This window comes from Pinus tabuliformis, chromosome 1_2 (assembly GCF_031772625.1).
Source record: "Pinus tabuliformis cultivar Carrire ecotype Pingquan chromosome 1_2, CPIR1, whole genome shotgun sequence".
In the NCBI taxonomy this organism is placed as follows: Eukaryota; Viridiplantae; Streptophyta; class Pinopsida; order Pinales; family Pinaceae; genus Pinus; species Pinus tabuliformis.
This window is the reverse complement of record NC_142298.1, coordinates 532,083,341-532,107,114: the sequence shown is the minus strand read 5'-3', so window position 1 is coordinate 532,107,114 and position 23,774 is coordinate 532,083,341. Positions and strand designations below refer to the sequence as shown.

General features: G+C 37.9%; 2 pseudogenes; both read left to right on the top strand.

The window, feature by feature from the left end:
- Nucleotides 1-5,248: 5,248 nt before the first annotated feature.
- On the top strand, nt 5,249-6,390 carry LOC149206682 (pre-mRNA-processing-splicing factor 8A pseudogene; annotated as a pseudogene).
- Nucleotides 6,391-6,878: 488 nt separating this feature from the next.
- LOC149206681 (histone-binding protein MSI1 pseudogene) lies at nt 6,879-7,583 on the top strand (annotated as a pseudogene).
- Nucleotides 7,584-23,774: the final 16,191 nt, after the last annotated feature.

The window sequence follows — 23,774 nt, the reverse complement described above, 5'->3', positions numbered from 1 at the left end:
TGCAGAATTGATGGTCAATAAACTGAAGCAAAGGAAAGGAATGATGTGATCAAATTAGTGAATTGGATACCTTTCACCCTTGGAGAATTTACCATGTCTGTAGAAAATCCTTTGCAGCTATTTTGTATTTCTTTGTACCTTGTATCGATTAATTAATAATTATCCAACACCCTAGTAGAATTTTTTTTCTCTTGTATCCATCTCTTAACTTCCTGTAGCAATCTATCTATCTCCTATAGCAGTTATGTTCCCTCTTGTAGCAAATTTGTCCTTCATGTAGCAAATATGTTCTTCATGTAGCAATTATGTTCCTCTTGTAGTAACCAACCTGAATCCTATAGTAGCTATTCCTTACATGCCAAGCGGTGGTGGGTCCTGTTATCACCCCAAGAAACTCACCTAGGTTGTATATCAGTGATGCTCGGGAACATTACAAACTCAACAAAATGTTGGATAAAATGATGGATGAATGAAAGAAATGCTGCACATTCAAGCCAGATAACCACTCCTACTATGATTAACCCCAGACATGGGTGAACACCCCCAAACTACAAGGATTTTAACCACCAATTACTCACAGTTTAAATAAAATGTGATAATGGAGAAGACTGACTACACCAGCAGATACACAGGACCCTGTGATGGCCAGCTGCAACCAGTTAAGAGGTCTGTAAATCTATTATCTAATACACAGATAGGATGACAACTCTCTGGTATTAAAACAACAGAAACCTATAAGCAAATTCAATGATACATGCTAAATTCTAACACAGAGGTGGGATGACAGCCCCTCTGATGCTAAACATTCACAGCACATGAATTAATGCAAAACAGGCACAACCTGGAACATAGAAGAAGTGAAAAGTGAGCAAATGATAGCAAAAGAAGCTTGTATTAGTTGGAAATGAAGACCAAACGTTGCAGGTCTCACAGTATTTACAGTCTCCAAAAGTTGAAGCTTACAACACACTAACAGTCATCTAACACTCATCAGTCCGATTACATCGCTTTTTTGGGTATATATAGAATTTGTTTACAAAATATCTCTACTAAGCTATGCGTGGAGGTGTCTTAATGGATCACCAACCACATTTACAGTTAGATATGTATTTTCTGCTACAAACTGAACATTTTAATGAACAAAATGGCTCTTTCTATACTTTGGTGTACTTCTCGAACAGGTGGAATGTTTCATGAATAAATATCCATAACTGCTGAAGGTGTTGAACTGCTCGAGGATCGTCCTTGGCCGTGCTGTGTTGAATGCAGGTAGCTGAGAATTTAACACACAGAGTACAGGGAGTTGATGGCTTGCTTTCTCCTTTGCGCGCGCAGAACAGGCCCAAAAAACACTGAAGAATACACTAAAAATACTTTGAAATCAAACAGGGGCCGAGATGAACCACTCGTCATCAGATGGATTACATGGACGATCAAGATGTGCTAACGGAGGGCAATGGGAAGGCACAAAGGCACAATTTGAATATGAGCCACTAGATTAGAGAAATGGACGGCGGAGATCATGCTAGAACGAACTATCGGGAGGCGGATGAACAGGGTGAATGAGGGCCGTCGGATCACGGTCGGACAGATCTGACGGCGATCGGGTGGCAAAAGAAGGTGATGGTTAACGGGCGGGGGAAATGGTATGATTGCGGGAAGTGGTTTTCCCGTACCACCTTTGTGCTATAATGGTTTACGTACAGAGGAAGGGTGATGCAAAGAAAATGCGCCACCTATCTGATGTGATAGGTGGGAAACAACTTTTCTCGGGAGTTAACAGGCGCACAGGTAATGGGAGAGGGACGAGCGACTGCCATCGGATGATGAAGCGAGACGATTGGACGGCACAGAACAACTGCACGGGTTTATTGTTGACATGACGGGTGATGTGACAAGTAAAATTGCGGGCCCGAGCTCTATCAAAACTGAGGGTTATAAATTATATTATATGCATGGTGTTTTAACAAAAACATAAGTTAATACAATTTATAAAGGGCTACTGGGGTTTTAATGTTAAACATAAAAATGCTTGGGGATTAAAGGGAAAAGGGGTAAATGGGGTTGTGAAGGGATTAAGGGGTAATGAAGGAGAATAAGGGGGATGAAGGGGAAGAAGAAACCCATTGCTGCAAAACCTCTTGAATGTGCGACCAGCACTGTCAAACCTGCTTTTTTCCCATCAGATGCTGCAAACTTTAGCAGAGCTAACACTGGCTCCTTCTGGGGATGAGATCCTCCCTGTGAGGTCTCAAGAACCTGCAGATCAATGCCTTCCTGATAAAAACCAATTAGCAAAATTTGCTAGTGTTCCATTGGGCATGGAGTCTACTGAACCTACACTAAAACTGATAAAATCAAATATTTACAACTCTTAGGGCCAAAAAACCTTAAATCATATAAATTTTTAGAAAATGCCCATTAACTGGGCCATCAAAAACTGCTTCACCCCCCATACTTTTCAGTATGAAGGTGTTGTTCCCTTGAATCTGTGAAATGACGAAAGGCCCTATCCAGAAAGCATAAAATTTCCCATGATTGCCTTTCTTTTCCTTTAATGCATCCCATTTCAAAACCAAGTCACCAACCTGAAAATTATTTGCTTTTGCCTTCTTGTCAAAGGCTTCCTTGATGCTTCTCTGATGTGCTGCAGCTTTTTCAACTAGATGTTCTCTAATCTGATGTATTTCTACTAAATTAGTGATTCTTCTTGCCATGTCTTCTTCCTCATTCTGCTCTTCTTGAAGGAATTTTTTCCACAGGGAGAATTAACTGAATTGGGAATACAGCCTCAGTGCCATATACCAGCTTGAAAGGAGAATTCCCTGTTGATTTTTTGATAGTCACTCTGTCAGCCCACAGTGCATACTTGAGCTTTGAATCCCAATTCTTTTTATTGTCCTCTAACAGCTTTTTAATTATCCTGATCAAACTTTTATTAGAGGATTCTGCTAGACCATTCCCTTGAGGGTAATATGAGGTGGAATGAACAAGTTTGATACCCATTGAGTCACACATTTCCACCAGTTCTCTTGCTCTGAAGGCTGCTACATTATCTGTAACTAATTTATGTGGACAACCAAATCTAGTAAAGATATTCTCTGTCAAAAACTTCATGACCACATTATGATCAGCCTTCCTGGTAGGGATTGCTTCAATCCACTTAGTGAAATAATCAGTGGCTACTAATATCCACCTGTGCTGGCCACTGGAATGTGGATTGATTTCTCCAATGAAATCCAAGCCCCACTGCTGAAAAGGTCCTTTTGCCTGAACTGGTTTTAGGGGAAGGGACTTCAACTGCTGTTTTCCTTCAAATCTTTGGCACTTGTCACAAGATTTAACAAAAGAAAATACATCAGAAAATAAAGTGGGCCAATAATACCCAACTTCGAGAATTTTATGGGTTGTGATTTTCCAATAATGGTGCCCTCCACACATGCTGGAATGAAACTGCTGCATGATATCTACTGACTATTCTTTGTCCAGACACCTTAAAAGCATTCCAAATGGATCCCTCCAATAGAGAAGATTTTCATTGATGCAATATTTAGCTGCTCTAAGTTTTAAAGTTCTAGCCTGACTTTGAGTGAATCCTGAAGGGATTTATAGCTTTAGCAAGAAATTAATTATGGAAGAATACCAATTATAAGAAGCTAGATTCTTGGCCACTGACTGCATGCTCTGTGGTTCAGTTGCTTCCTCTTCTTGATCTGTTTGACCACTTTCTGCAATTGTGCATAGGAAATCAATACCTAAAGATCTACAATTTTATTCAGCCATTAACTCGGCAAGACCCTGTCCTTTGACAAGCTTAGTGGGCTTCAGTTCTATATTGAATTCAATCATCTTTACAATCCACTTCGCCTTTCTTCCGTCAGCATCAGGTTGTGTCAAGACATATTTTATTGCAGCAGAGGATACATATGCAATTATCTTAGAATGCAAGATATAAACTCTGAAAGCCTTCAAAGATTTGATAAGAGCATATTCCTTCTTCTCAATGATATCATACCTCAGTTCAACATCCCTCAAGTTCTTGCTGAAAAATGCTACTGGATGTTCTGAACCTTCTTCATTTGCCTGCAATAAAACTGCTGCAATGGTGTCTTCAGAGGCAAAAGAGAATATATGGAACTCCTTGTTGTAATCTAGAATAATTAATGTGGGAGCCTCCATAATAGCCTTTTTAATGGACTCAAAAGATTTTCTTGCTGCATCAGTCCATTTTACCTCTGATCCTTTCTTCAACATGGAGGTCACGTGCTTAACCAATTCTACAAAATTTGGAATAAATCTCCTTACAAAATTTATTTTTCCCAGAAAGGACTGGATATCCTTCTTTGATCTTGGTACAGACAATGTCTGCATTGCTTTCACTCTTTCTAGGTCAATTTGAACACCTGCAGTAGTCACAATATTTCCTAACAGCTTGCCTTCTTCTAAAGCAAATTGTGATTTTTTAGGATTGGGTGAAATCCCAAACCTCCTGCACTTCAAAAACACTTTTTTCAAATGTTGCAAATTATCATGATGGCTGCTGGAGTAAACTGTTATATCATCAAGGTAGATAAGGAAAAATTTATCCTTCTCTCCCACAAATGCTATATCCATAGCTCTCTGAAAGGTGGCTCCAGCATTCATCAACCCAAAAGGTATTTTGGCATACATAAAAGTGCCCCAAGGAGTGGTAAATGCAGTCTTCTCTTGATCATCTGGATGTACAACAATCTGATTAAAGCCAGAAAATCCATCTATGAAAGACATTACTTTGGCTCCTGAGACATTCTGCAACATGTTATCACTTAAGAATTCTAATGCCAAAATTTATCACATTAGTTTGATGGTAAAGGTCAGTGCTAGTCTAAGTTTGATTTTTGTTTGCCTTAGAGTCTGAGTCTTAGGAGTCCACTATGCATTCTCATTCACCACTGGTCTCATAATTCACACAATTTCCATGTGTTAGCTTTGTTCAAAGGTTACTATGTGCTACAAAGCTCTTTAGGTGATTTCGTAGTGCATAAGTCAGTTTTAGGTGTTTTCGCAGCGCAACATGTTTCAGGTGATTTCGTAGCGCAGAAACCCGGTCTAGGTGATTTTGTGCTGATCCATAGCAAATCTCACCCAGCTGTCATACTTATCAGAATCCGTTGTGTTTTAGGTCGTTAGGTGTCTTGGTACTGGCACATGTTTGCAGTTGTTGTTGAGAAGGAGACAAAGGGTTCTGTTTACAATCTGCATGTATTTAATGGAAAGTTGCTCACTGGCATCAATTAAAAGATTCAGTTATACAAATGGGAGAACCGTTCTTTTGATGAAGCCTGGAAAACAGAATACAACGTCTCAAGAGAATCAACTGTGCCACCTGGTTTATCTTATTGAGAATGCCATTATGAATTTGCCACCTGGTCACGGAGATGTTTTCCCTACTCTTTTGAACAGTGAGAAGCTTGATGAACTAGTCTCACAGGATGTAAAAGGTGGTACGCTTATCTCTTATGAAGGCCGAGTTTAGCTTCTAGAGATTGCACAGGTTCCAGAGGAGCATACTGGCGAGTTCAAGGTCATTTTCACCTGCATCTGTGGTGGATTGGGCAGGCGATAGTTGGAGATGGGCAAAATCCTCGCAGAGAAAGGAAACAGATTACTGAAATTGAAAAGCAGGCAAAGGAAGCAAGCCAGCTCACTGCAGTTACCACGAGGACTACAAATGTGCACGGTGATAAGTTGATTGTCACCACAACTAGTCCATTTGAGCGGGCTGCTTTTGGTTCTAAAACGGATTGGCGTGTAAGGGGCATATCTGCCACAAATCTCTATCTCCGAGTCAATCATATATATGTTAACTCTGATGATATCAAGGAAACTGGCTATACATACATTATGCCAAAGAACATATTGAAAAAATTCATTTGCATAGCTGACCTTAGGACTCAGATTTCGGGGTACATTTATGGTATAAGCCCTCCCGACAATCCACAGGTGAAGAAAATTCGTTGTATAGCTATGCCTCCACAATGGGGAACGCATCAGCAAGTTCATTTGCCTTTGGCTTTGCCGGAGCATGAATTTTTGAATGATTTAGAACCTTTGGGATGGATGCATACACAACCCAATGAGCTTCCTCAATTATCACCTCAAGACTTAACATGCCATGCTCGAATCTTGGAGAATAATAAGCAGTGGGATGGAGAGAAATGTATCATTCTTACATGCAGTTTCACTCCCGGCTCCTGCTCCTTAACTGCATATAAGCTTACTCCAATAGGTTATGAATGGGGGCGGCTCAACAAAGACACTGGAAGCAATCCACATGGTTATCCCACGAAGAAACAGAGTTTGAGCTCAAGTTATGCCAACCTGGTGAAGCTTCTTGTGTGGCGCATATAAGAGACAGGGTGAATGCTGATGAATCAAGTTTGAATGTTTCCTATGAAGCTCCAGAAATACTTCAAACATGCCACTTGGAAAAGATAGTGAAATCACTTGCACCAGATCGTTGTGTCTTTGGTTCTCGTGATGAAATACTTGATGAAAATGTCCATTTAAGCCAAGACCAACTTCTACACAGGTTTCTTCGTTTTCATGACAATCAGCAAATAGCAACTCAGGAACAAGAATCAACCAGTAATCCTGAATGGATACAAGGAGAACATTTTGTGCATCAAGCCATACAAAATTTCAGGTTGTCATATGCATTAACAAACATAACTCCAGTGATGAAAAACTTGTCAAGCAGTGCGAGGATCAACAAGTCTATTTATACAAAGTTTAAAGTAGACGAGCCAAAACCATGTCAAGAGCTCGCAGAGGACTTTGGGTTATAGGTAATGCCGCAGCACTGAAACAGTCAAATAACTGGTCAGCGTTAATTGATGATGAAAAAGACAATTCAGCAGAAAATGATAGTGGGTACCCATACTTCAGAGGACGAGCCCAATTATTTGATGATAGCAGAGGTCCAGATTCCCCTGCAAAACTCTGAAGATAACATCATTGGAGGTTTTGAATCCACCGAAGCCAAAGTACAAATAATCCAGAAGATTAATCATGAAGGAGAAGTTAACAAGGCTCGCTACATGCCACAGAATTCATTTGTCATTGCAACGAAGACAGTGAGCTCAGATGTTTATGTGTTTGATTACAGCAAGCATCCATCAAAGGCTCCTCAAGAAAGGGTTTGCAATCCTGAATTGATATTGAAAGGTCATTCTAATGAAGGATATGGTTTGACATGGAGTCCTCTCAAAGAAGGTCACCTACTAAGTGGTTCAAACGATGCACAAATATGCTTGTGGGATATAAACGCTGCATTTGGAAAGAAAGTGCTTGAGGCCAATCAAATATTTAAGGTTCATGAGGGAGCAGTTGAGAATGTTTCATGGCATTTTAAGCACGAATACCATTTTGGCTCTGTTGGAAATGATTGCCATTTGCTCATATGGGACATGCGTACACCTGCACCTAACAAGCCTCAACAATCAGTTGTAGCTCATCAGAGTGAGGTTAACTCTTTGGCCTTTAATCCGTTCAATGAGTGGCTGTTGAGAAAAGAAAGCTCAAGACAGTCAGAGTTTGGTTGAAGCTAACTCAGCAGTTTCGTAGCGCGCTACGAAACTGCTGAAGCTACACAATCTAATCTCAATCAACCGGTTTTGAATATGAGCGGGAATTTTGAAAGGGGAATATCTACAAGGTATACAAGGCATCATCTGAAGCTATCAAGATTCAACCAGGTCAAGACAGATGGAAAAAATATGTATTCGAATCCAACTTTAGATTTTTTGTCAAAAAGTGAGCACATTTACCACAGTTCAGGATATGTCAAACAGTTTGCAAGAACTTTTGCCTTTACACATGAAAATGGTGGACAGCACATCAAGGACATGGCAATCTAATCTATTTTGGATAATTAAAAGATAAAGGATATACTTCGTTGGATCCGAACATTTTGAGGCAAACTAAAGACCGGTACACAGGGGTAGTTTCCTATGTTTCAGGGCATTGGAAAACATGTGACATTGAAGACAAACATGGAGCCTTGAACATCCATCACAGCCAAATTAGAAAGGGACCAGATGTCAAGGAACGAGAATGATTGTAAATCAAAGCATAATATGGAATTAGAGTCCTACTTGAATTAGATCTCTAGAAAGTCCAATTGCAGTTAGTTACATTTAATAGGCAGTTATAAGTTGAACAGGTGTCATTAGAAATAGATTTCGAATTCCCCTCAGATTTGAGGAGGAATCTTAGCCAGGGAGAAGAACTCTATAAATAGGAGAAAAGGAAATGTAATAGGGGTTGGAAGTTTATGTAAAAAATCCTGTTGTGAAGCTTATGTAAAGACTCTGTCCTTTTGGTAATACAGTAATGGTTTTTTGCTGCTCAAGAATCATAGTGACTTCAATGTATGAATTCCTCTTGTTGTCTTTCATGTTGTTTACAGTTTGATGAGTACTTGATTACTTAGAAATCACATGCTGTGTTCTAATTTCCTTCATGTACTCATATACTGTCCCTTTTGTGTCTGCTGTACTTTATGTATATTGAAGTCTGAATGCCTTGATTTCATTGCAAAGCCAATTCACTGTTAATGCTAAATGACATATGACTCCATGAGCCCAATGGATGCTTGTTAATTTAGATTTTACCAGCCTCATTACTATTTGTTTCATAAAAGAGTTAGCCATCTCAATCACAATCACAAATCTTAAACCCTTTGAGAGAGCCCTCTCAGGCTAAGGAGGCTAAGCCTTAGCTAAAAGATTGGTCTGAAACAGTTACTTGAAGTCTTCCTGGTCTGCAGCCTTCCAGGGTCTGATTTTGAGATAACACAAAAAATGCTCCATATTTGGCAAAGGATAATTATCTTTCTTCGAGCATTTGTTCAAGTTTCTGAAATCAACACACAGTCTGATTTCTCCACTCTTCTTTCTCACAACTACCAAATTGGCTACCCATTTGGAATATCTAAGAGGCACTATGATCTTGGTAGCTAGCAACTTCTTAATTTATTTTCCAATCAGTGGAAGAAGCATAGGATTTATCGGTCTCAGCTTCTGTTTGAAAGGAATGGTGTCTTTCTCCAGAGGGATTTTGTGTTGAATTATGCTTTTATCATACGTTTTCAGATCACTATACTCCCAGGCAAACACATTAGCAAATTTCTTCATTAAATTGCAGTATTCAGAACTTTGATTAGCTGACAAATGAGAGGACAAATTTACATATCTAGGTTGACCAGGACTTCCTATATCATGCTTACAGACTGCAGACTGGTCTTCCTTTTGGGCAGCTTTGTAAGGCACATCATTCTGGTCAAACAGTCTTTCTAAAGGAATTAAACCCTTGGGAATATGATTGCTAGGGAGTTGGACTATGCTATTTTTGCCAATCTTATTTCTAAGCTGGGACTTGGGGTTTTCTTCCAAGGCTTCATTCTCATGGTCAATTTGCATTTCAGAAAACTCATCAATGACTTGGAGGAACCTATTTATCTCATCATCATCTTCAAAAACTTTCCAATGGTGGACATTGTTAGGCAAGGATGGTCTATACTTCATTTGGACTTCATAAACTAGTCTGGGAGGCATGGGAGGTATGAATAGACTAGTAGAAACAACAAGGGAATCAACAAGCTGATTTTGGGCTCTAGGAATATATGAAATACAGAAATAATCAAAAGAATCTCTGATTTTCCATACCTCATCTCTGTATGCCTTCAGCCTTGGGTGCTTTGCTTGAAAAGTTTTATTTACTTGTTGAATGATCAGATCAGCATCTCCAAACACCTTTATGCTTCTAATTCCTCTGTCTTTTGCTGCATTAAGGCCCAACAACAAAGCCTCATATTCTGCTATGTTGTTTGTGACTTTAAAAACTAGCTTAAAAGATAGTTGAATGCTTTCTTGTTGTGGAGATACTAGCACCACCCCTGCTCCTGCAGTCTCCCTGGAACATGCTCTGTCAAAGAACATCTCCCAAACCTGACTTCCTTGCTTTTCCTCGGCTTGAATTGTTGGTTTCCTGATCTGCAATAAGGCCTTTTGAGATTCTTCTATTTGGAGAATACATGCTAAAAATTCAGTGTCCACAGCATATATGGGATGATTTGTAGGATTCTTCTCATCACTGATGATATATGCCAACTGTGCTTCTCTGTACAATCTCCTGCTTTCTCCTCCAAAAACTGGGACAGTAGCATAACATAAATTATTCTGTAATGTCCCACCTAGTCTCTTAATCCACCCTCTGGACAACAACACTGGGATAGTAGCATAAGATAAATCATTCTGTAATGTCCCACCTAGTCTCTTAATCCACCCTCTGGACAACAACATGCCAAACTTAGGAGGGACATTTGCTACCACAATATCCATCATCATACTCTTCATGGGCAGCTGAGTTAGGGTAATAGCCATGTCTTTAATTAATCTGAGGCATTTCACCTTCCTTGAATCAAAAGAGAAAAAATCATGATATGGTCTGGTGATATCAAGGACTAACTCTTCCATGACAGCTTTAGGCATCAAATTGTGGCTGGCCCCTGTGTCTAGCAAGTAGTTGTGGAGGACTTTGTCATGAATGGTCAGTGAGACATAGAAAGAAGGAGAATTGTTATCAGCAGGCTCAATCATGGGACTAAGCACAATGGCAGGCTTGTCATTTTGCAAATTGACAGAGTCAGTGGAGGTTTGTTTGGTTTCCAGCTCAAGAGCTTCAAGGATAGGTCTTCTGAATATTTCACTCTTCACCAACTCGACCAGAGGCACAGATATTTTTAATTTTTGAACTTCTAACTCAAAGCTGAAAGAAGAAGATGACTTATCAGAACTTTTTACCTCTTGAACTAGAGCTTTGAGGATGACTGGATCAGTTGCTGGTCTTCTCTGCTTGCTATTTTGTGGTTCTGTTTGGACAACAGCTTTTTGTGCAGGATTCTCTTTGACATTCTTTGCATTGGACCTCAGATTATATCTCTGCTGCTGCTCAGTTTGTAGAACAGCTCCTCTGTCCCACTCCTGACTGTTTTGCTCTTGCAGCAATGATTCTTCATAAGCAGCCAATGTAAAAAATGCAGCACTGCCTTTATCTTCCATGCAGTGAATTTCATCCTCATCTTCTTCAAATTGTTCCTCCTCCATGACTACATTTTGGAAAGGAGCTTTAACTTTCTGATCTTCTTTTGTTTCTTCACCCCTCTGCATAATCTGTAACTGCTCATTTTCTCTTTTGAATGGATTCTGATTTCTTGGAGCAAATGTGTTTTGCTGCCTTGTTTTTCCTGAATTCTGCTCAACCTCCAGCTTAGATATCTTGGAAGCCAATGATTCTATCATTTTAGTCATTTTATCAAATTTGGGGTCTGAAGATGACGCAGAGGAAGTAGAAGCTTGACCTCTTTGCCTTCTTCTGTCAGCTTTACTTTTAACTTCTCTGCAGCCATAATATTAGATTCCACCTCTAGCGCTGCATCCTGCATATCAGCTAGAGTGGCACATCTTCTTTCTCTCAATAACATGCAGAAATTAGAGTCAAAAGCATTGGCATAAGTGAGTTTGGCAGAAGTGGGGTTAGGTTTTACCTCAGCTGGTATCCTACTATAAAAACGATTGAATCATTTATTAAAATCAGGTATTGATTCCCCATTTTCCCTCTTCAGATTACCAAACTCAATATGATAATACATCAAGTCCTTTTTATCTCCACACCGTTTCAAAAATGCATCATCTAATGCTTCAATATCAGCAATAGATCTAGGGGCTAATTCTCTGAACCACTTTCTGGCCTCACCATCGAGGCTCTGGACAAAAACTCTCATCCACACATCATTTTCACTTATATCTAAATTATCAGCATAACTGTAAAAAGCTTCAAGGTGTTCTTCTGCTGTTACTCCCTCTGTGCCCGTGAATTTAGGCATATATTTTTGACACTCTCCTACAGTCATAGGATTTAAAGGAACGGGCAAGACCAAAGGTCCATATCTGGCAGCAACAATTCTCTCTATCCTCATAGGTGCTTTCTGTCCTACCATGACTGGAATATTTGGAAGAATACTAGCAGATTGAATGGTAGGGAGTACTGTGATGGATGGTAGAGATAAAGGGATGTTTTGGACTAAATGGGAAGCTTTCTTTGGACTGAAATTCAAGGCGGAACTGATTGTACAAAGGGCTGAATTAATCTCTGAAGGAGTTTCCTTATTAACAGTATTGGATTCTAAATCTTCAGACTGTATACCTTCAGCTATAAATTTATCTTTCAGAGATGCATGAGGTTTTTTAGGCTTACCTAATCCTGACACCCCTTTCTGTGATGCTTTGTTCGATTTGATAGTCCTCTGAGGGTCAGGCAATGGTTCAGCTGGAGATTTCTGAGGATTTCTTCGTGTATGTCTCACAAACTGAGCCAGAACTTCAATGTGGAGTCGCCAAAGGTTGGTCTTCCCCCAGTGGAGTTGCCAGATAGATGATTACAACCAAATTATGTGCCCAGACCTTGTCTATCATCAAAATCTGGAACTGTGTCATTTTCCCAGGGAAGCTGAGCTTCGATTCTCCTCTCCCCGGCAACGGCGCCAATTAATGTTATCACCCCAAGAAACTCACCTAGGTTGTATATCAGTGATGCTCGGGAACATTACAAACTCAACAAAATGTTGGATAAAATGATGGATGAATGAAAGAAATGCTGCACATTCAAGCCAGATAACCACTCCTACTATGATTAACCCCAGACATGGGTGAACACCCCCAAACTACAAGGCTTTTAACCACCAATTACTCACAGTTTAAAATAAAAGGTGATAATGGAGAAGACTTTCTACACCAGCAGATACACAGGACCCAATGATGGCCAACTACAACCAGCTAAGAGGTCTGTAAATCTATTATCTAATACACAGACAGGATGATAGCTCTCTGGTATTAAAACAACAGAAACCTGTAAGAAAATTCAATGATACATGCTAAATTCTAACACAAAGGTGGGATGATAGCCCCTCTGATGCTAAACATTCACAACACATGAATTAATGCAAAACAGGCACAACCTGGAACATAGAAGAAGTGAAAAGTGAGCAAATGACAGCAAAAGAAGCTTGTATTAGTTGGAAATGAAGACCAGATGCTGCAGGTCTCACAGTATTTACAGTCTCCAGAAGTTGAAGCTTACAACACACTAACACTCATCTAACACTCATCAGTCCGATTACATCATTTTTCTGGGTATATATAGAATTTGTTTACAAAATATCTCTACTGAGCTATGCGTGGAGGTGTCTTAATGGATCACCAACCACATTTACAGTTAGATATGGCTTTTCTGCTACAATCTGAACATTTTAATGAACAAAATGGCTCTTTCTGTACTCTGGTGTACTTCTCAGACAGGTGGAATGTTTCATGAATAAATATCCATAACTGCTGAAGGTGTTGAACTACTCAAGGATCGTCCTTGGTCGTGCAGTGTTGAATGCAGGTAGCTGAGAATTTAATGCATAGAGTACAGGGAGTTGATGGCTTGCTTTCTCTTTTGCGCGTGCAGAACAGGCCCAAAAAACAATGAAGAATACACTAAAAATACTTTGAAATCGCACAGGGGCCGAGATGAACCACTGGCCATCGGATGGATTACATGGACGATCAAGATACGCTGACGAAGGGAAATGGGAAGGCACAAAAGCACAATTTGAATATGAGCCACTAGATTAGAGAAATGGAGGGCGGAGATCATGCTAGAACGAACTATTGGGAGGCGGATGATCAGGGTGAATGAGGGTCGTCGGATCACGGTCGGGCAGATCCAACGATGATCGGGTGGCAAAAGAAGGCGACGGTTAATGGGCGGGGGAAATGGTACGATGGCAGGAAGTGGCTTTCCTACACCACCTTTGTGCTACATCGGTTTACGTACAGAGGAAGGGTGATGCAATGAAAATGCACCACTTGTCTGATGTGATGGGTGGGAAACAACTTTTCCCGGGAGCTAACAAGCGCACAGGTAACAGGAGAGGGACGAGCGACTACCGTCGAATGATGAAGCGGGACGATCAGACGGCACAGAACAACTGCATGGGTTTATTGTTGACACGATGGGTGATGTGACGAGTAAAACTGCGGGCCCGGGCTCTTATCAAAACTGAGGGTTATAAATTATATTATATGCATGGTGTTTTAACAAAAACATAAGTTAATAAAATTTATAAAGGGCTACCGGGGTTTTAATGTTAAACATAAAAATTCCCGGGGATTAAAGGGAAAAGGGGTAAATGGGATTGTGAAGGGATTAAGGGGTAATGAAGGAGAATAAGGGGGATGAAAGGGAAGAAGTAACCCATTGCTGCAAAACCTCTTGAATGTGCGACCAGCATTGTCAAACCTACTTTTTTCCCATCAGATGCTGCAAACTGTAGCAGAGCTAACAGGTCCACCCTTTTATTCTTTTATTTTTATTTTTCTATTGATTTTTTCATTATTTTATCATTTTTTCCAAAATTTTCTCTCTTTTTTTCTTTGCATGCAAAATAAACTCAAAGTGCTTTGAGTTAATTGAGTTGGCCCTCAATTACCCCTTAGCACTCCTTGTCCTCCATCACAACCCACTATTTCAAGTCCTATTTAATTTTATCTTGTTCCTCTCCTACACATGTGGGTTTGTTGGTGGAAAGGTGAAATTATCTGCTAGATAAGGCTGAGGTTGCCTTGCTACTCGTTTTGGCTATAAAAAAAATTATTTTCCTTCATACAGTTGCAACGCTTTTTCAAGCTAAAATAAGTTCATAGGAAAGTTTTAGAGGATTTCATACCTGAGCCTTATCGTGGGTGTGTTTTTGCAGGTAATGCTAGAGCCAAATATTGTGTTGCAAGTGTTGCATGGCAGCCTAATTCATCGTTTATGCCTGTTGTCAAAGGTTTCCTATTGATGTGTTGATCCTTTGATGGTTGCATGGTAGATCTGGACATGAGTGAGGTTATTATTGAGCATATTCTGAGAGATAATTTCCTGTGTATGTTGCTTTAGGAATAATGGTTGATTTGTTGCCTCATTGCAGTGTTATCTTCCCATGGTTGTTGCTATGTGCGTTGGCTCTATTCTCGAAGTTTTTTTTGACATGTACTTGACTGATATAAGATTGCCAACACGGGTTTTTCTTTTATTGTGGATCAAGTTTTTTTGTTGGAGATGAACAATGATCTTGTAGAAACCTGCAAAGGTCTTGTAGTTGCCCAAAATTTGAGGAAATGACTCTCCAAGGTCTTCATGATGATTGGTTCTTCATTATGGTGCTCTCAATATGGTCTTGTAAGGTAATTGCAGGCTACTTCAGGAATGTTCCTGTAGTATTCACAAAAACCATACTATAACAACAATATCCTTTACATAATGCTTCCAAAAACCTTGATAATTCATGATCAATATATGGACAAGGATCTAAAACCTTGGTTGTGGCAAAATTAATGAAAGAAGGGGTGAAAATGGGGATTTTTCATGGGAAGAGATGATTTTTTGGATGCAGAAGCGACTAAATGGTGTGGAGGATGCATGATGAAGGTTTGGTATAATTATTTCTTCATTACCCCAAGGGAGAAATAGGATCTAACCCCTCTCTCTATGCTAATCACACTCATGTAGCAATTCTAGTCCCTCATGTAGCAATTTTGGTTGCTCCTGTAGCATTTTCAAATAGTCTCCTGTAGCATAATTATTTTATCCATATCTCTCAAACATTAGACTGGATTGACTTGAAATATTTTGAGCATGTTTCCATGATACTTATGCACCTTCCCATAAAATATCTTGGCCAATGGATGCATGAATCTCGAGAAAAAATAAAAATGGTTGTAGGTTATCGAGGACGCTTTCTCGAAACATGTGCACTGGAATTTTCCGAAATTTCTTGAGCATGTTACCATCATACATAAACATCTCCCCATGAAACCAGCCAATGGATGCACAATTTTCAAGATATGGTAAAAAAAAATTATGCTCTATGTATTTTGGCCTCTTATAGCAAAACAAAACCCTTCTGTAGCATTTCAAGATAACGAAAAAAATGAATGGGAAAGGCTAGGAAATAATGGGTATATGTTGGAAATGGATGAGGGTGATGGATTGACATCGCCTTGGTCATGTTGGAGCATCTGAGAAAAGGAGGAGAAAGCCTAATTTTGACTTTCCTTGACTAGGTTTTTTAGCAATTTTTTTTCTTTTTGGTGCTAACTTGTTCTTGTTGCATGCAAATGTTGGAGAGCACCTGCATTCATCAGAGAGAGATACATGAATTTTTTATAATTTTTTCATTTTTTATTTAGGCCTAATAGCTACCTCAATGAGGTTTTCAACTAGTAGCTCTGCTTAGGGGCCTCAAAGGAGGTTTTCACCTAGGATCTTTTCTTTTTCTTTTTTTCTCTTTTTCCAATCCATTAACTGCCTCATGGATGTTTTCAATTAGTGAACTAAACACAGGTGCCTCAAAAGAGGTTTTCACCTAATATTTCATTTTTTCCTCTTACTTTTTCATTTTTTCATTTCTTTTTTATATCCTACTCTACTTGAAAAAACAAAATTCCTTTTAGGTATTGGAATACTTCCAAAGGAGCCATGTGCACATCAAGATGAAAAATAAACTCATGTGTAGGATAAAAATATATGCTTTGGAATGTACCTGAATATTAGAGACCAAATGATTTGACTATGATGATATCGAGCATTGTTGAAGAAGAGAGTGATGCTCCATCTTGTTAATTTTTTGAACCAAACCTCAATATAGTTTTGATTCCCTTGGTTCACTTTCTCATCTAGATCATTCTTCATGTCTTATTTTTCCATGCCATTCAAATCTTCTATTTTGTTTCGATTAGTCCCTTGCACACATAAAGGATCTGATGGTAAGCATAACAAAAACTCTTCAATATCAAACTCCAATGGTTGCTCTCCATAAAATGTGATACATGATTCTTCTAGATCTTCTTCTTCTATATGTTGTTCTTCAATGACATTAGGAAAATCCATCTTTTTCAATACTCTTCCTAAGCTAAAATGAATACCATTTAGATCAAGATGAGTTTTTTGGAAGTGTTTATACCTTGGCATTGTAATTGGACTAAGTTACTAGATTGTTTAGGTTCAAAAAGGATTGTACAGTAGTTTAGCGGGAGTGGATATTTGAGAGGGATGTGGTTGAGGTTTTGGTTGTGGTGGAGGTGGATGGTAGGGATAGAATGGAGTTGGGTATGGAGGATATTGAGGAAAATATTGAGGATACTTTGGATTGCTCCCATAAGGTTCTTGCCAACATTATTGCCAAGATTGGTTATGGGGTTGAGATGGCCAAGGTTTCTAAGGAAAGAGTATGTTCCAATTACTTTGAGATGGTTGTGCATAACCTTGAAATTGTGAATTAGGTTCTCACATCATATTGGGTTGACTAAGTTTTCATGGTCTTCTTTGAACTACATCACATAACTGCTCTGGTGATTGACTTGCTCCATTGTCCTCTTGGTAAACTTCCTTCAACCTGGGTAATGATGGGAAATATTTAATAACATGTGATTTTGCATGGACAACACAAATATCAACGTCTTATTTTTTCTCATCTTACTTTCTTAACATTTCTACTTGTTCTCTTAGATTTCTAAGAATTTTTATTTTAAAGTTATTATACAAATTTCCAATTTCAGCTTGACTTACCAATTTTGATGTTGATTTACTTACTCTTGCCCTTCCTCTTGATATGCGCTTGCATGTTTCACAAATTTCTTCAATTGATAATTGGGATACATCACCTCTACTCATGAGATCAAGGAGATCAATCCACTCATCCCTAATTGTCCTTAGTAAGAGGTTTTTTAGTGTGTGAGATACTAAATGATTTAATTTTTCCCTCTTAACATTATACATGAATGTCTCTATTAGATCTTCAGGGCTCTCATATTTTGTTTGAGTTATTCTAAATATTTCTTCCTTAAGATAATGGTATTTATATTTTTCTAGAAATATATTTTGCATATAATTCCATGATCTTTGTGAATTAGTCCCTAAACTCATGAACCTTTTAAGATCTCTATCCTTCAATATTGCCGAAAACAATCTCAATTTTTGAGTGTTTAATAAGTAACCATAAGATCTACAAAAAATTTCAAATGCAAAGAGAAAGGTTTTTGGATCCTTTGACCTCATACCATGGAATTTGAGAAGGAAAAATGGAGGGATGTTCTTCATATGAACATTGATATCAGTTTCTTGAATGGGAAATACAATAGGATCTTCTTCATTGTCATCATCTCCATCCATTTATTCTACCTTCTCTGCCACCTCTTCTTCTTCTACCTGCAAAAGTGGATGGTGATGTGGTTCTTACTACATCACATGATCAAATGAGGGGGTTTGGTGTTAGAGAAGTAATTTTTTATGTTTTTATAAAAAAAATGGATAGGAATGCTAATGGAATGCAATTTTTTGAAATGAAATATGCCTAATGCAATCTTTTTGTTTTTGAAGAAATGGATCAACTAGGGAATAAAAAAATGCATACTTTGACACGTCCCGGGCAATGGCACAAAAAAGTTATGAGCTCCAGTGTTGCAACAAGAATGTTGCAACTCCCAAGGCTACCAACTAAAATTATCAAACTGGGGTTTGTACAAACTTAAGAGTAGTAAGCACTATATGTGCAACATGTAATGTGTCCATCTTTCATTGATCTGGTGCAATAAAGTGAATGTCATAAAATATAACCTAAATTAGGTTCAAAAATGGAAATGTTTATCTATTTGCAGGAATGAAAATGTTATTCTACTTTGCATAAATGTAAAATTTAACCTACTTTCATGATGTAAATGCTATTCTATTTGCAAAATGTAATTGTTGCCTGAAAAGGAAACCTAGCCTATGCAATAGAAATATCAATGTTGGAAATGGAAACCCTAGCTTAAGATGTATGAAACAAAAAATAATCATGAAATAATTATTCAATCGTTGCATTCAAGATAGATTTTGTCAAAAATTTCATAAGGTACTTCATGAATTAATCATCATTATGCTCTTCAAGTCATGAATATGTCCACTAACGATAACTGCAGAGGTGAATTCCAATGGAGAAGAGACAAGGCTTAAGAGGTATTTTGGGATTACTCAATCATGTTTCAAAGACTACAGGTCATTATTCAATCCTAAGGGACAAAAATGAAGCTTTTGGAGCAAATCTGGCAAAGTTTACACGTGTTATAGGAGTGCTAGAGGAGGTGCTACATGAGACCTTGTTTTTCTACATGATGAGATAACTTGCCTAATTCCCAAGTAGATAAAATGAAAATAATGGGATTTTTTTTAATTAATTATGATGTCTTAGGACTCCATTCCAAGTCGAATTTTTCCAAAATTCCCCTGTTAACACATACTAAAAAATAGCAAAAAATTACTACTCTAGAAACTCGAAATTCAAGAACTTGTGAGCTAGTTAACCTACCAAATGCCTAATATAATCAAGTGAAAATGATATGGGGTAAATTTTTTTATTAAATTGAATGTTTTTATGACCCAATTCCAGTGAGATAAACTCAAATTAATTTCATTAACACATTCTAAAAAATAGTAGAAAACTACTACTATTTTGCTACAAGGGATTTCCAGAAATTTTAGACTTTTGAACTAGTAAACCAATCCAGGTAGCTCAATGATTAATATGACTTTTCAAAGTTATTATAAGGTTGAATCATGGTTTTTAATTTTTAAATAACCTTCAAAAACACTCACTTCAATCATTTAACCAATGTAACCTACAACAAAAGAGGCATGAACAATAAATGCAGAAATAAGAGATGCAAGTGAAAAAGACATTCAAAGGAAATAAATAAATTTTACAAGAGGGCTTTGAGGCTCCTGGGATGGCCAAGAACAAGGAAAATCAAAGTAATATGAAAGAATCCAAGCGTTATAAGCTAAAAATGGCACCAAACTTCATTATTTGAATCAATCCAAGTACATCCCTACTAGAAATGAAAGTGGAGCTACTAAATAACAAGTTTTATCCACAAGAAAACTAAGAAATGCATGCCTTTAGAGGAAAATTAAAATTGGTACTCATACATATTGATGGGGAAGCATTCTCCTTCAAAGGAGGAATCTTTCCCCTCCAAAATCCCTCGAATAGTGGATTTGGTTCCCAACACTAGGAATCTACATTAAATGACAAGGAACACATTCCTAGATTTTCTCAATCACTAGAGCTCCAAAATATGTCAATAATTTCATGATATTTTGTTCATTTATTATCAAATATTGGTCCTCATATAGTAGAGATCAAGTCCCTAGATTATCTCCTCCTCCAAATCTTCATAATCTTCCCAAAATTCTCACAATATTCTACAAAAATAAATAATATTAGGCACATAATATGCAATTATCTCTAAACCTTCTTAAGAACATATTAAAGAAAAAAACATTATTAAGTGTAGAAGGAGAGGTTTATTATAGCCTTCATGTGCCTAAGAAAGGTTAGATGTGCCTTAATTTGTGTCTAATTTGGATGCCCATCACACATCCCCATTTTGGGAGGATTTTGGTACCTAAAAGCTTCTACTAAATGAGGTGAGGAAATTTTTACTACACCTTATCTTTTGTCTACCCTTTATCTTTGCCTATAAATGGTCCTTTCAATCCAATTTTCTAAAGGTCATGTTGCCCATTTCTTGTAATTTTGGACCGCTTCTTTAAAACTGTATCTTCTATCAATTATGACTAAACATTTGGTGTCAATCATCCACAAAAAGTAGGATTTGTTCTTCTTCCTAATTTAGCATGGAAGTCTCATGGACTTTCAAATTCTCTACATTAATAACTAACTAAATATGCATATATCATGGTAAACTAAGTCGATAGGCATTATCACCTACCTTTTCTAGTATCTCAAAGGGACCATACCTTATAGCCTTGGTTTTATTATGAGGACCTTGTATTTACTCGTTCAATTGTAGTCGTACTCTATCTCCCACGTTGAACGATTTCTATGTTTTATGTTGATAATGCTCGACCTTATATTTATTTTTTTACTTCGAAAATGTCTCTTATACCTGTAGATGGATCTACCTGATCTTATCTATAAATTATTCAACACTGAAGGCATCTCCTATAAGATATTTCCTTACTCCCTCTTGCTACCCATATGCAATGTCCAAAGGTGAAGGCAGAAAACATCCAAAACAAGTTTAAAATGGGGACTTTCCTATAGAGTTGTGGATTTCTCTATTTTAATAATGTTGTATATATACCAAATTTTCATCCCAAGTCCTTAGATGCTTCTATTTGTATCCCCTTACAAGCTACACCAAAGTGTTATTGACTAATTTTTTCTTCCCATTTGTCTGTGGATAATGTTGTATATATCTTCAACATCATGTCCATATTCTCCCACAATGTAGTTTAGAATGCACTGAGAAATCTTGTATCCCTATCTAAAATTATTCTCCTTGGTATCCCAAAGTGCACCCAAAATTGTCCAAAGAAAAAGTTTGTTGCTTCTTTCCTAGTGATGATCTTTTTACAGGCATAAAAAAAAATAGCTTGTTGAACCTATCAACTACCACAAACAAGTAGTCATGTCCCTTCCTAGTTGTTGGTAAACCTCTCATAAAGTCGATGGAAATTCTTTCCCAAGGACAAGTGGGTATATATAAGGGATGATAGAGACCTTGTTTCATATTATTAGGTTTGTCGGTACAACAAAGCATTCATACTCTTATGAACCTAGCTACATGCTCTTGCATCTAGGGCCAATACACACACCTCTACAATTTGGCCACAATATTTACTACACCAAAGTGCCATGAAACCTTGGAGGTGTGAGCCTATCTAATCAACTGCAATCACTCACCTTTAGGAACACATAACTTCTCCAACATGTAGTGTAACCCATCCTAGAGATGGTAGTCAATGGTGTTGTTGCCATCATGCACATGGCTCTGAATCTACAACTGTTGAAACACCTCCTTTAAGTCCCCATCCTCTGAATATACCTCTTTGTATTCATCATGTGTGAATGGCTCCATGTGCATAAGATTTCCCAAAACTATGATATTTGATGTGGCCTTGAGAGCATATTAGCCAGCTTGTTTTTGTTTCCCTTCTTGTACTTGGTCACCAAATGAAACTGATGTAGAAACCCCAACCACTTGTAATGCCTTATCTGTTTTAGCTTACTCTAGGCTTACAAGTACTGTAGTGCTTGGTAATCTGTGTGGGTTACCGTCTCCTTTCCAATCAGATAGTGCTTCCACGTCTTCATATATTGCATTAGGGCATAGAGCTCTTTGTCGTAGGTAGGGTAATTAAGAACTTCCCCATGAAATACTTCAAAATGGTAGCATACAGACCTTCCTCCCTACATCAAGACCGCTCACATAGCATACACACTTGTACCTGTCTCCACTTCAAAGGGTCAATGCAAGTTTGGTAATGCAAGAACCAGTGCTTGACTAATTTTCTTATTTAGCTCTCCAAAATCCCTCTACTAACCCTTTCCCCACTGGAAAATATTTCCACTTATTTTTATAGCATGGAGTGTTGCTGCTATTGCTAAAAATGAGGCTATGAATTTCCTCACCTATTGTGTTTCCCCAATCAAGCTCCTCACCTCATAAACATAAGTAGGTACCGACAATTTCATGATGAAATCCATCTTGGTAGGATCTATCTTAATCTCTCCTCCACCTATCAGATGCCCCATATACACCAAATATTTTTGTGTAAATTTACACTTCTTGAGATTTGCAAGTAATTGGTGCTTCTTTAATGTCTCCAACACCTGTGTCAAATGTGAGGTTTTCTCCTCCTAGGTAGAATTGTATACCAATATACCATGTAAATAGAAAATAAAAAATGAATCTATAAAAGGGTGTAGTACATCATTCATTAATCTCATAAACATAGGTGGTGCATTACATAGGCCAAATGGCATGACTAACCACTCATACAAACCTTTCCTTGTTTTGAAGACGGTATTCCATTTATCTTCTTCTTTGACTCGAACATGGTGATATCTAGACTTTAAGTCCATCTTGGTGAAGTACTTTGCTTGTTTCAACTAATCTAGCAGATCATCTATCATGGGTAAGGAGTATCTATTTTTTAGCATGATTTTATTCAATGCTTTGTAATCTATATGCATCTGCCAAGTCCTATCCTTCTTTGGCACAATTATGATGGGTGACTGACATAATTATGTACTCAATCTAATGACACCTTATTCTAGAAGCTAATAAAATTGTTTCTTCACCTCACTTGCTTCTATAATAGATTACCTATACAACCCAATGTTTGGCAATATTGAGTTTGGCAATAGTTAAATCTCGTGTTCCACTTCCCTCTTAGTTTGTAACCATTTAGGCTCTCGAACACATCCTTGTATTATTGTAGCAAATATTCTAGTGTTGTTTCGGTTTCTTAATAAACCCCTTTGGGGATTCCTTTCCTCTTACTAACTCTTTTGTAGACTGACTCTCTTAAAAATAATAAAACATACTTCTTGCTGGAACCGATCAATTTCTTGGCCTGGTTGGCATTTACCAGCGAAATTTTTGACTTCCATTTGTGCGTATTGATGATGAACGATTTTTCATCCTTGAAGAGTCGATATTGGTTGCTCTCCACATGAATATTTCATCTCGCATGTAATGTAAGGACTCCCAAACACAAATCCACATACATCAAGGGAAACCAAAACTAGTTATACTTCACTAATGAAATCAACACTGATCACAAATCTAATTTTG